Source organism: Anser anser (genome assembly GCF_964211835.1).
Source record: "Anser anser genome assembly, chromosome: 13".
NCBI classification, from domain to species: Eukaryota; Metazoa; Chordata; class Aves; order Anseriformes; family Anatidae; genus Anser; species Anser anser.
This window is the reverse complement of record NC_139734.1, coordinates 22,716,112-22,728,882: the sequence shown is the minus strand read 5'-3', so window position 1 is coordinate 22,728,882 and position 12,771 is coordinate 22,716,112.

Genomic DNA, 12,771 nt, shown 5'->3' with positions numbered 1-12,771 from the left:
GCGAGTACCGGGCAGGCTGTCCGATATTGCATCTCACCTTGAACTTGCTGCTCAGGAGGAGGAAAAACACAAAGCACAAAACAGAGCGGCCTCTCCCCCTGCCTGGCATTCCCCTACCAGAGGTAATGGGAGATCACAGGCTAACGCAGGCGGGGGCAGGACGGGGAGCCCCCTGCCAAACAGCAGGAGCAAACGCTTTGTGTTCTGTGCGGCGGGCACAGAGCCCAGGTGCTCTCCCAGATCAATATGATTTAAAGGATGTAATTTTTTTAAATCTGCCATTGCTGTCACGGCTACAACCTTTCCTTCCTTTATTTTCCGGATGGCATTTTTTTCCCCGTCTTATCTTCTTTCATCAAAATCTTGTTTCCTCCTACTGGAATCACTGCATTCCTGATCTATATGCAGATCAAACCCTGGGAACAGATGCTATTGTCAACTTTTATTAGTTTATTCCATTAAGAAAGGAAGATATCTGTGCAGTCACTGGTATAAACCAAGACTCCCTGCTACCACCGAATGCCTCATCCCCTGGAAGCGAGAGCCAGCGAACGAAGTCCCCCTGAACCCGAGCAGTGCCACAAATCAGGGGCCGTGTCCTGGCAGCAGACAGCACCAGGGCGCCGAGGGAACACGGAGCGATTCCCCAGCACGCCCAGCAGCCCTGCAGTGCCCCGCACTGAAGGCAAATTGCTTCTGAGTTCGGCTGCGAACCTCATGAGGAGAATTTCATTCCCCAGGATAAGCAAATGATGAGACCACTTTAGCTATTTGTATTACTTTATGTATTTGTATTCTACTTAAAATGCCACGCTCCCTCCCGCTCGCTGAACACCATCCTTCCAATTACGTGGAGGTTTCTTCCATGGCCTCACGCTTTGCTCCTTCGCTGTTTATGCATTTATTATTTACACACAGGCCTCCAGCTGCAACTCGCATGCTGGAAAAAAAACATTCTGTGCTGTGTTTGGTGAAAGATAAGAGAGGCAGGAGAGCTGCCAGCTCTGCACGGGGGGAAGGAGGAAAAACACCCACAGCCTTATGTCTCCGCTCTTGTTGGGAACTTGAACTCAGCTCCCAGGGGCCGATGGAAAACGCTGCTAATCAGCTGAGCGTTTCAGAGCCTTGCTGGAGCAAGGTATGTAACTTAACCTGAGCTCAGTTGGGCTGTGCTCAGCTCCAGACACCCCCGGCACGGCGCGGGCTGTGCGGTGCAGAGCGCGCCGGCCGCCGGTGCCCCCTCCTCACCGCCAACTCCTTCCAGCCCCGCTGCTCCCGGCCACCCTTCAGCTTGCATTACGTCTCCCCGCCGCTCCTTTGTCTCGCTTTACGAGCTCTGACAAGCTGTGGCGTTTGAAAGGAGCCCCCGCCTAAGTGGGGGCTCTGGAAAAATGCACATGTGGGGTGCAGAGCGGGGGCAGCCTTGCCTCGCCCCCGCCGCAGAGATCGCTCCCTCCTGGAAGTCATTTCTCTGTTGCTTGGCACCGGGAGAGCCGCGGGGCTGGGCCGACATCAGGGACAAATGGCTCTGTTTTGGGCCATGCTTTAAAGTGCCCCAGGCCTGGAGTCCCTGTCCCCTCCCTTGGGCCTCAGGACACAGCGGGCACGAGGGACAGATCCCCCCGGCCCTGTGCTGCAACCCGGAGAGCCCAGGAGATGTTTACAAGTGCCAAAGGAGCAGTTTGCTTTGCTCTGAAAGCCACCAGAGATATTTCACAGGTTTGGGCCGGGCCAAGCCAAGCTGGGTCGGTTCCTACTTGGTGCAAGTCCCCAGCCCTAAGAAATGGGAAGGGAAATGGGGGAGAAATAACCCTGCAGCCGGACATGAGGTGGGAAGTGGGAGCGGCGTCAGCGCCAGGAGAGCACCGCAGGCAGCAGGGCTCCAGCAGCAATACCTGAGCCCTGGGAACGGAGAAAAATCGAGGGAAAGACAGCGCAGAAGGAGAAACGTAAGAGAAACCAGGCTAAGCTGCGCTTTTAGGGAGCAAGCTTTGGTTTACATTTTGTTATGTTTTCCTGGCAGACGTCCCAGAGCGCTGTGCATTTTCGGTGCGAGTGCTCCTGGGGAGGGGGAGCAGGAGCCGGTGGCAGCGCGCTGCTGCCGGGGGAGCAGAGGCGAAGCGCAGCCCCCTCCGACCACCGCCACGCAGCTCCTTAACGGGGCCGGGGGTTTTGGAGCTGCCTGGCCAGAGCCGTGCCGCGGCTGCTGCTTAACCTGAGGGCCACAAAGAGAGGTGAAGCAGGGCTCTCCCTCACACGAGATTCCCTGCACAACCCTTGTCTCTCCATCAGCACGTGGAGCCCTGTGCGGGGAAGATCCTGGGGGCAGATGGGTGCAGGGCCCCCTTTAGAGGCTCCACGCTCTCGGGACGTTGCTGATTGCTTTCTTGCTCGGCCCCTTTTGCTAATCCCTGCCCTGTCCCTGGGCTCCCAGGGCGGGAGGAGCAGAACCTCCTCTGGGTATAGAAAAAAGCAACAGGAGAAACTGAGGAAAAGGCACGGAGGGGCACGTTTGGCCAGGTCACGGCAGCTCGGTGCAAAGACATGGGACGTTGTGATTGCAGAAAGCGGCGATGCCCTCGGCTGGCGTGCAGGGAGCCCCCTCTGCCCTGCCCCGTGGCCAGCCTCCTGCCCGCAGCTGGGCTCGCTGCTGGGCCTTGTTCAGCTCCTGCCTCTGTCCGCTGCTGCTGCCGTGAGCACACTGCACGAGAGCTCCTGCAGGTGAAGCTCCCACCCCCTCGGGTGGATGGAATCACTTAATTCTATTACCCAGTCACTTCCACGCTTGCTGGCTTGCGTCTGAACCAAAGCAGGTTCAGCAAGGGAGCACCAGAAGCAACTTCTTGTCGGTGCAATTTAAACTGACACCTTCGTTCCCAGCACTCCGCACTCGTGCATTCCGGTTTGATCCTCGTGCTGTGTCTCCCCAGATCCCGTCTCGCAGCGGTTGGTAGGAGTGATTAAATGCTTCCTCAGCTCCAGCGGCACGCTACAAAAATAGGGAGAAACAAAGAGCACACAGCCATCACCGTGAGCGGTTGCATGTGGCTGTCTTTGCGAGCAGCTGAAGTCTGCAGGCCCGGTGATGAGAGACGTTTGGGAGACCCGGTGGTGGCTGGGGAGGGGGTGCTGTGCTGTGTCCCCTCCAACCCAGCCGCCCCAGCAGCAGCACGGTGCCTGCTGCCCCGTCCCGCGTCTCGTGGGGGTCACCCCCTGCATGTGCAGTCGCTGTGCATGCGTAACCTGTAATCCGGGGAGGTTACACGAATTCTAGCTCTAAACAGAGCCTTCATTCCAGCGCGGCCTGAAGATTTCCCCTGCACCCACAGCCTTTGGTTTCCCCTTGCTTCCTCCTTCCTTCCCCCCCATTAGAGCCCGAGCTGCTTTGTGCAGGCTGGGGCTGGCAGAGCCGCCGCGTCCTGGAGCAGGGACGAGGAGCGAGAGCGCACAGGGGAACCTGCGCGGGGCTGGGAACGGCGCGCTTGGCTCGTGGTCTCGGCTGTGATATGAGCTGGCTTCCCTTTATTGATTGCAGTAATGCAGGGGATTTGGAATGAGCTGGATTGGGTAATGGGCTATAATTTGGTCCAGGTTTTCCGAATACATTGTTGAATATCCAAAAGAGAAAAAAGGAACAAAAAAGCCAAGGCAATTTCTGGGAGGAGGCAAAGGCTGGAGCTGAGTATCTGCATGCTGTCGGAGGCTCCTTTTCTCACGGGGCAGTGCCTTGCATCATCCACCAGCTCAGCAAATTGCAGCTTAATCCTTTGTGGTGGCTTTGGGAAGGGGTGAGGTTGGGAAGGGAGAGGGGTGGGAATAGGAAGCCATGTGAGCTTTCTGCACCCATCATCAGCCAGCTGGCATGCCAAACTGCTGGGTGTTGCTGAGCCATCCTGGCTTTTCTGCAGCGGTGTTGGGTGCTTGGTCCTAACACAGGAGTGGACACGTTTCCCTTCCTGAAAGAAGGTCCCATAGGGCAGAACCCCTGGGAGGTGAAAGGCTTTAGCTGCCCCAAGCAGCCCAAACACTCCTGTCCTCTGCTTGTTTTGCCTCCTATTTTCACCCCTTCTGCCTGCTCTGGGATTTCTCCATCCAGCAAAGCCAGGAGCAGCCAGTGCAGGAGCAGCATGGTGCAGAGGTGAGGGGCTGGAGATGCTCTGCAGGCAAGGAGCCCCCCAAAGGCATCGCCAGCCCCTCTCCATCCCTCCCTCCCGAGCGTGGAGCTGTCGCGGCTGCTTGCTCGCTGCTGCCTCAATAGCTGGGGGAGGGAGGGTTTGAAAGAGCTCATCCCAAGGCCACATCTGCTGCTGCTGCTGCATGTGTTTAAAACAACTCATTAAAGTTCCTGAAAGGCCTAAAAAATGAGTAATTCTCTAAATGAGTGAGTCCATAATAGCCCTCTAATAAGCTATAATAGGAGACTTGTGTGCCGCTGAGCGTGCCGTCGCGGCGCGCGGCTGTGCGGGGGCTCCCCGCCCCGGGAGGCTGGGGCAGGATGGGACCCAGGCAGCGTACATGGGACATGGGAGAAAGAGCAGCAGGAGGGATCGGGCACCAGGGCTCTGCCAAGCTGAAAGGCCTCCAGGAAGTGTAAGTGTGGAAAACTGGGCCTCAACTTTAGCGAGATGGCCACGGCGCCACGAGGGACTGGGTTTGTTGGGCAAGGGGAGATTTCTCTTCCTTCCAGCACGGGAGCGCAGCAGGGAGGAGGAGGAAGTAAAGTCCCCAGTAAAAGCTCTGGGTGCTCTTGTCTCTGCACGTGCCTGGCTGCAGGAGAGCCGGGCTGGTGGCAGCTCCTCCCCACTGCCACGGCACCGCGGTGGCACCGTGCCGCTGCCAGCTCTGCGCCCGGCCACCGCCCACAGCGGCACTGGAAGGGGCACCCTTGGGTGGGGTGCTGCGCTTCTCTTCCAGCTGGAGCAGCGCTGTGAAAATTGCTGGGATTGCTTCCCTCTTCCACCAAGCCCACATGTTAACACATGCCGCTTCTTGACAAAACACCTACCAACGCTGTGACATCCTCCCAGTACCAGCTGTGGGGAGGATCTACCAGCTTTCACCAGGGCTCGGGCTGGCTTTCGTTCAGTGATGTCCCACTGTATCGCGAGGGAGCAGATGACATTTTGCTGGGCTCGCAAAGAATTGGAACGTATCGGGAACTTCAGGATTCAAGATGTTCTGCTCTTGTTGTGAACAGCGCATGCTGCTATATTGGTGCGATGATGTACCAGGCTCCTGGCACTGCTCCGTGCTCTGACATCACGATGGGACATAACTCATGGAGCCGAGCTTCCACGTGTGACCTGAGCTGCACATCCCACCCGCCCCACAGCTCATCCCCGGGGTGAGGATGCTTCTCACTTGCAGGATGGCAAGTGGGCCAGAAACACGTGGCAACTTTTAGATAGGAACTGGGGGCTTAGCGCAGCCTCTGCTTGCCCAGGCTGGGCTCACAGAACCGATGTGCCACCTCCTGTGCCGTGTATGGAGCCGCCAAGAAGCACAGAAGCAGTTCTGAAGGACAGTAACTGTCATCACATAACGCCTTGGGATAGTTCACAGGCTTTGCTTTGCTTCTTAAAGCTGGGGACAAAGCCGGGGCCTGAAATGAAGCCTGTCATTTAAAAACCTCATCATGATCATGGGGAAAGAAAACCTGAGAAATGGGGTCAGGGTTTCCCCAAAACGGTCTGGGAGGTAAGGGAGGGAAAAGCATCATTCTGGCTCGGCCTCATGAGGTGCAAGTTAAGATTTCTTTCAAATTGTTTTCAGGTTGGCCTTGACTTCTGAAATAGTGGGGCTGTCACTGTGGTGTTATTAAATAACATTTAACCCCAACCAAACCTCCCCGCTTCCTCAGCAGTGCTCGTGAGGGCTGGGCCAAACTTTGATTTCCTCTTTCTGAGGTCACCTGTGCTGGAAATAGGACCCGCCAGTGAGTCAGACGTTTCTCAGCAAACTTCAGCGCCACTAAATTTGTGGACATCTCAATTAGTAAACCTGCACGGCCTTTTCCTTCTCCTGGCACACGCACAGCACTCGTATGCAGCCCGCAGAGCTTGGAGGCACCGCCACGTCACGGCCTGATGTCAGCCCAGCAAGATGGGCCCGTGTTTATTTATCCAAGTGCCTTTGTTAAGTTCCAGTTAGTCACACAGGTGTCCCGTCCAAGAGGAAGGTCAGGGAGAGGAAAGGAAATGGAAGAGAAACAAAAGTGAGTCTGTGAGATACAGATGCATCCTTTGCCGTGCTCGGGGATGCAAACACACTTCTCGTCGTCACCGCAGGATGAGGGGACGTGGTGCGTGTGCGAGCACGTGCATGTGTGCTGACCAGACCATGGCCAACACTTTAAAGGACAGTAAAGCTCTCTGGGTACAAACAGGACGGACTCTTTCACTAGGAACTTGAACTTGGGGCCAGAGGAGTCCATGTGCCGTCTGCTTCTGCAGCCGCAAAGAGCTCCTGGTGCTGCTGAGGGCAAAACGTGGCTGTTGTCTTGCCTTTGTTAGGGATTTGAGACAAAATGTTACAGCCTGGCTGCAAACCCCTCCTGAGGCTGGCAGACAGGAGCTGCAGGAGGCAGGCAGCGCACCAGCCTCAGCTGCTGGGAGGTTTTAAAGGTGGGTTTTGCTTGGCTAAAGAAAGCCGGGTCCCTCGCCACGGGGTGTGCAGGGCAGGCGGGCTGCCTTCCTCACCCACCTGTGCCCAGCACTGGGCGTACGCACCCCAGGTGAGCTGGGCTGCAGGCTGTAAGTGGGTCTGGAGGCAGGGGGCACCCCTGGGGGACAGCACAGAGGGCCCACAGGGCTGGGCTCAGCCTTTCCAAGCACGCAGCACACCGAGATCTGGGTGTTCCCCAGCATTTGGACTTTGATGCAAACTGGAGCCACAGACCCTGCTTCCACCCACCCAAAAGACAAGTTTCTCTGGAAACCAGGGAAGAGGGGGAAATCCTCCCACCTCCCAGCTGCCCGCCCGGCTCGTGGCTGCAGAGCTGCCTTTCCTCCCCCTCTCTCACAACTCCCTCCATCTCTGCAAATCCCTCGGAGACGTTAGATCATTTTTCCAGCACCTCCAGGTGTCCGTAAAACCAGCCGCAGATTCCTCCACGGAGAGGGGAGCAGTGGCGAGGAGGAAACCCGAAGCCGCCGCGGTGCCCCCTCCCCGTGCTTGTGGGGAAGGGCAGAAGAAGCTCCTCCAGTGAGCACCGAGATTGGAGAGGGAGGGGGACACCCCCCCAGTGATGTCCGGGGGTCCCTGGGGCAGAGGACCCTCCAGGCAGGTGGCAGGCTGCCACCTTCACCCCATGAGCACCACAGGGTTTGTGCCGCTGCATCCAGTGCGTCCCAGTTTGTGTCTCGCTGCCAGGCCATCCCGCAGCAGGGGGCTGAGCAAGGGCTCGGGCACGTGGCGCCGGATGGTTTGGGGATGAGGTGGTGCTGAGCAGCCTCGCTGCTCTTAATGTTTGTCATGTCCAGAAAGCCGAAAAGCTGCCTGCTGGGGGAGATGGCCGGGGGTGTGATGGCGGGGGTGGGTAGAAAGGGGGTGCAGAGAAGAGGCAATTTCTACTTCTCTCCTGGTTCCCTTTTTATTTTTTTTTGTAGGCAGAAATGATCTCATGTTTTGTCTAATCTAAATTCTGTCAAGCAAGCAGAGAGAAAGAAAAAAAGACAGACGGAAAGTGAGCAAGGGAAGGCTACACAGTTAATAAAAATCTGCTAGACACATGTTCTGAGCTGGGAGACCGGGAAGGGGAGAGCTGAGCGCTGGCGGTGCTGAGCCCTAGGCCAGGCTGAAATGCATGCCGGGCTCTGGGAGCGGGGGTGAGCTGCAGCCTCCCAGACCCGCGGGGACATTTCTCCACCTGCCAGGGGCAGGGCACACAGCTGGGGGCTGCGGGGTGTCCCTGCTGCCAGCCAGCCGTGGTCACCGGAGGGTGCCGACAAGCCTGGGTGAGCGGCCAGAGCTGGAGCCCGTGGCCTCTGCCCGTGCTTCCAATTCCCCCAGTCAAAATCGGAGAGGAAGCACTGATCGACCTGGCAGAGCCTTGCCCTCCTCCGTGTGGCACGTTGCTTTTCCCGTCTCACCCAGCTGGAGCAGGACAGATGCTTCTGGGGCAGTGTGTGCGGAGGGAGCTGGGGGGAGGCAGAGAAAAGCCTTTTCTTACCATTCTCATCCTCCAAATCCTTACCATTCTCATCCATCCTTCTCACCTGATGGATTCACTGGCTTTTGTTTAAAACACTCTTTCCCAGCCATGTCTTTTCATTGCATGGCTACAAAAACATTTCTGTGGGCATGAGGAAGGAGGTGTAATGGGGGTGGGCTGGAGATGGGAGCAGCCCTGCTGCTCTGCACAGCCCTGCTGCCCTATGCTGGCACAGCTCGCTCAGTTCTGCCTTGGCTTCTCGTCACGTCCGCTCCCAGCCCCCAGCGTGCCGACTGCCCACGGGACAGCCCCTGCCCGTGTCCCAGCCCACACATTGCCTCCGGGGGGCTTCTGCTGCAGGACAGTGCTTTCTGCTTTGTCCACCCCACCTCATCAACAGAGGTCCGATGGGTCCACAGTGCGCAAAGAAGGCTGGAAAGTCACCGGTAGGATATCCTCAACACGGCTTCGCCCACCGATCCCTGCAGGAGACCTCTGGAAGGTAACTGCTGTGGGGCTGGGGAACGTCCATCGTTCAGTTGCCCTATTGCCCAGGTGGGATGTGGACCACCGGGACAGGGGACAGGGGGTTTTGCTCTGTGCTCCCAAGAAGCAGGGTTTTGCCTCATCAGAGCCAGGGCTGGCAGGAAGGCGAGCAGCAGCACGGCTCTGGTTGGCACCTCCCGTGGGTGCTCATGCCAGGGACGGACAGGGAGGCTGGGTGCCAGCCAGGGGGTGCCACTGCGGGTTCCCCGAGTGCTCTCCACCCTCCCCCGGTGGCAGGGTCCCCACAGGAGGTGCTGGCCCAAGGAGGGCAGCTTGGTCACGAGCAGGGCAGGGGGAGAAGTGATGGAGAGCAAGGAGGGCCATGGGGGCTTGATCGAGGTCTCCAAAAGAGGATCCCGAAATACATTTCCAGGCCACAGAAACCACACTGGAAAATTCGCTTCGAATTACTTGCTGTCAGGGACGGAGCCGGGCTCCGAAGAGCAGCGCTGAGCAGAGCGAGCCCAGACGGGGCCTCTTGGTGTCGATTAACAAAACAAACAAACAGCATTGCCCGTAATGAGCTCCGGCTTCGGGCGGGAGGAGGGGTGATTAAAACAGGATGCCACCGCTGCCATGTGTGCTGGGGACGGGCCGAGGGCTGTGCCCTGTGGTTGCCCATGTCCCCTGCCCATGTCCCCTGCCCCACCGCCTGGTCACGGCACGGCAGCTGCCACCTGTCCCCAGGTGCCTTGGTGTCTCACATGGCCACCGTGTCCCTGCAGGGCAAAGCAGCCTCTGTCCCCCCAAAATAGTTTGTTTCAAAGCGGATTGCAAGTCAGGGCAAAAGTTTTGCGCTGCATATCCCCGCTATCTGCTGTGCCCCTACCCACTGGAGAGCAGAGGTGTGAGCACAAAGCACGCCGTCAGCTCGGCCCTCAGCATTTCTGGGACCACGGCCAAGTCCTCAGCATTTTCCCATCCACAACAAGGCTTTCAGGTGGCTTGCGTGTGGCCAAGGCCTGAACACGGGACCTGAGAGGCACAGGAGCTCGGGAGAGAGGCATGCCAGTGCAAAGCTTCATCTGATTTTCCATCACATATTTATCTACAACACTCCGGGTGCATCATTAAAACCTAGCACATCCCCGGGTGCTCAGAAGGCCCTGGCTTTTCTGCCACCGCACTGACATACAAAGCAGTTTGGGGCCCGGTGCGTCAGGCAGTAATGAAACCCGTCTGGGAGCCGATCACTTCTTTATCTCCCGAGCTCCGTGTTCCTGAGGACCACGTTTTTTAATTTGTGTTGGATAAACAGTATGGGATTGTGTACGCAAAGAAGCTCTAATTATCCCCTCGGGTTGTGTTTCCTTAAAGGAAATGAACTGGGCATGGCATTCCTGCTGGAGAAACGCACCAGCGCAATAGCTTCCAGATTTCTCCCCATGCCACGAGAATCCAGCGGCGCAGCGCTGCGGGAGGGAGGAGAGGGGTGCTGCACGCACACTGCCTTCAGAGGGTCCCGGGGATCCTCCTGCCTCACTGAGCATCCCCAAAATGCGGTGCTGCCCCGCACGGCTGGGGCCTGCTGGGTCCAGGAAGAAGAGCAACCCTCACGCACGAGAGTTACCGCAGGGTCTCTTGTGCTTCCAGCATCGTGGAGACACCGAGATGAGAAGTGACCCAAGCACCACCAGCGCCATTTCCCAGAGCCCTTTCCACAGCCCGGGCTGGGAGGTGCTGTGACAGTGTCGATTTGCCTCGTTATATAGCAAAGTACAGCAAATGGATGCAGGGTGGGAAGCAACCTCTTCCCAGGGCAATCCACTCTCAACGGAGACCTTTAACCCTTCCCACCGCCCACCTACAGTGCATGCTCTCACCCTGCTGCCCAGGGAAGTGTTCCCTGCTCAGAGTGCTCGGAGGCAGCTGGGAGATGACCTGCCAGAGATTAGTTAGTCTTTGCATGGGCCCAGACTAGCATGGAGCCGTGCTTTAATAAGTCACTACTGGCTCCAAGTGCCTGGTTGTTCCCAGAAGCTGTGAGCTGCTGCAGGAATGCCACTTGTGCCCTCCCAGCACCGCACGAGGTCTCCGGACACCTCTCCAATGTCACGAGTGCTCCTGGATAACCCCCCGTGGGCCAGATCATCTGCCCATGGGAGACAGATGAACCATGAATCTTCCGTATTTATCCCCGCTCCACAGCGCTCAGCAATCTTTATTTACACTGCTGACAATTGCTTTGGGCTATTTTTAGGGTTTATTGCTGATTGGATCTTTAATGTTACGGGTAGTTAACTTGGCAGCAGTGGAGTTAATGCAGGAGGCTTTCACCTCTCCGGAGACCTGACATCAAACCCTATTTATGGCAAGTGAAAGCGAGCCTGGTGCTTCCTCCTCGTCATCCATTGACCTCCATGGATCGCCACGCAGCGGCCTGGGGCACGGATGGCTCTGGTGCCCGGGGGGAGGACGGGTCCCCTGAGACAGCTCCGCTGGTGGGAGGCTGCTCCGGAGGGTCATGGCATGGCACTGCGAGTTGCTCTGGCAGGGCTGGGCCTTGCAAAACAGCCCCAGGGGCAGGGACTTGGGATGAACTGAAACTGGGGAGATGCACAGAGTTTTGCTCAGGATAGAGCTGGGGTCTCGTCCAGGAGGTTTGTTGGAGGCTGGCGGTGAGGCAGAGGGGGGCAAGACCCATGTGGGGCTTGGGCAGGGGCCTCAGGAAGGACCATCTGTGCCCAACAGCTTTTCAGAATTCCTCTGAGGTGTGGGGAAGACAAAGGGGCACGGGTGTGGATCCAGAGCCCGTGAGGGTGGGTCGAGGCAGGGGGAGCCCCGCACAGCGCCTGGCCAGCCGGCTGCGGCTCCAGGCCACGAGGCTGCGAAGTGTAACACAAACCTGCCCTTCCCCGCTCTCACTCGCTGGGAACCGGCTTTGCCGAAGGATTTAAATTCAATTTGTTTTATTGAAGTTCCTTTCTTTCCCCCCGACCAATGCATCAAGCTATCATTTTACTCAGATCAGCTGCTCCCAGCCTCATCTTACGCCTCCCTCTCCGCTCCCCCCGGCCGGCTCTCCCTCGCCCCCCACATCCCGCTGTCTGGATGAGCCCTCTAATTCTTTCTCCTCTTTCAAGCCCACCAATGCTTCCTGCAGCATTAGCTGTAGAAATGCCACGAATTTCCTTTGTGTTGCTGCTTGCAAAAGGCAGGGGGGTAGGAGAAAAAACACAGCGCGTGGCGGTGCTGGGGCTGACAATAATCTCTGTGGTTTTTCTCCCAGCCCCAAGTTTATCCCTGTGCAATTCAGCGTAGGAAAGCTAATAACGATGTGTCAGGAAGACCTGATGTATATTTGCAGAGTTGAATGGCTGGGCCGGTGGTGCCTCCTGCACTCCCACCCGGAGCTTATTTGAGCCTGAAGACCCCAGCCCTTTCACGCTGCTTTAATAGCAGTGATTTGTAGGGGTGGTCTCTTTTATTTTCCTACCTTCTTTCAGTCTCCCTCCTGCCCACCCCACCACCCCACAAAGCAGAGCCCTGCCTCGAGTGCCTCTGTGCAGCATTATCTGCATGGGCACCATGCTGCTCGCCCCCCCCAGCCCCCGAGGGACACAGCCCCTCGGTGCCAGCAGCCTGGCACACCCGCACGGAGGGACCTGGCACCTCACCGTGCCGAATGAGCGCCGGGGCCTGTCCGCTTTACAGCTTGATTAATGAAACAGCGGTGACATCAAACAAGTGGGCACTACCCACGGCGAGGCAGCCAGCATGCCACCAGCAGGTCCTCCCCTCCACCGCCGCTCCGGTTTGCATTCCTGCGCAGGGGTGGGCTTGGCTGGGCCGTGACCTGCCCAGATTTATGCCCCCGTTTGTCTGTCAGCATTGGGAACCATCTGCGGGGAAGGTGCTTTGGGGAAGCCAAGCAGGATGGTCCCTGCACGAGGACGGGTGCTCTGGTTTGCCCTCCCCGTGCACCAGGGGGACGGCTGGTGCTGGGCCATGGGCACCGTGCTGAGCACCAGCAGCTGCAGGGACATCACTGGCGGGATGCACTTCGGGGTGGTGTCACAGCCCAAGAGCTTCCCTCGTGCCAGACCTCAGCTCCAGCAGCAGCCAGGGCACCG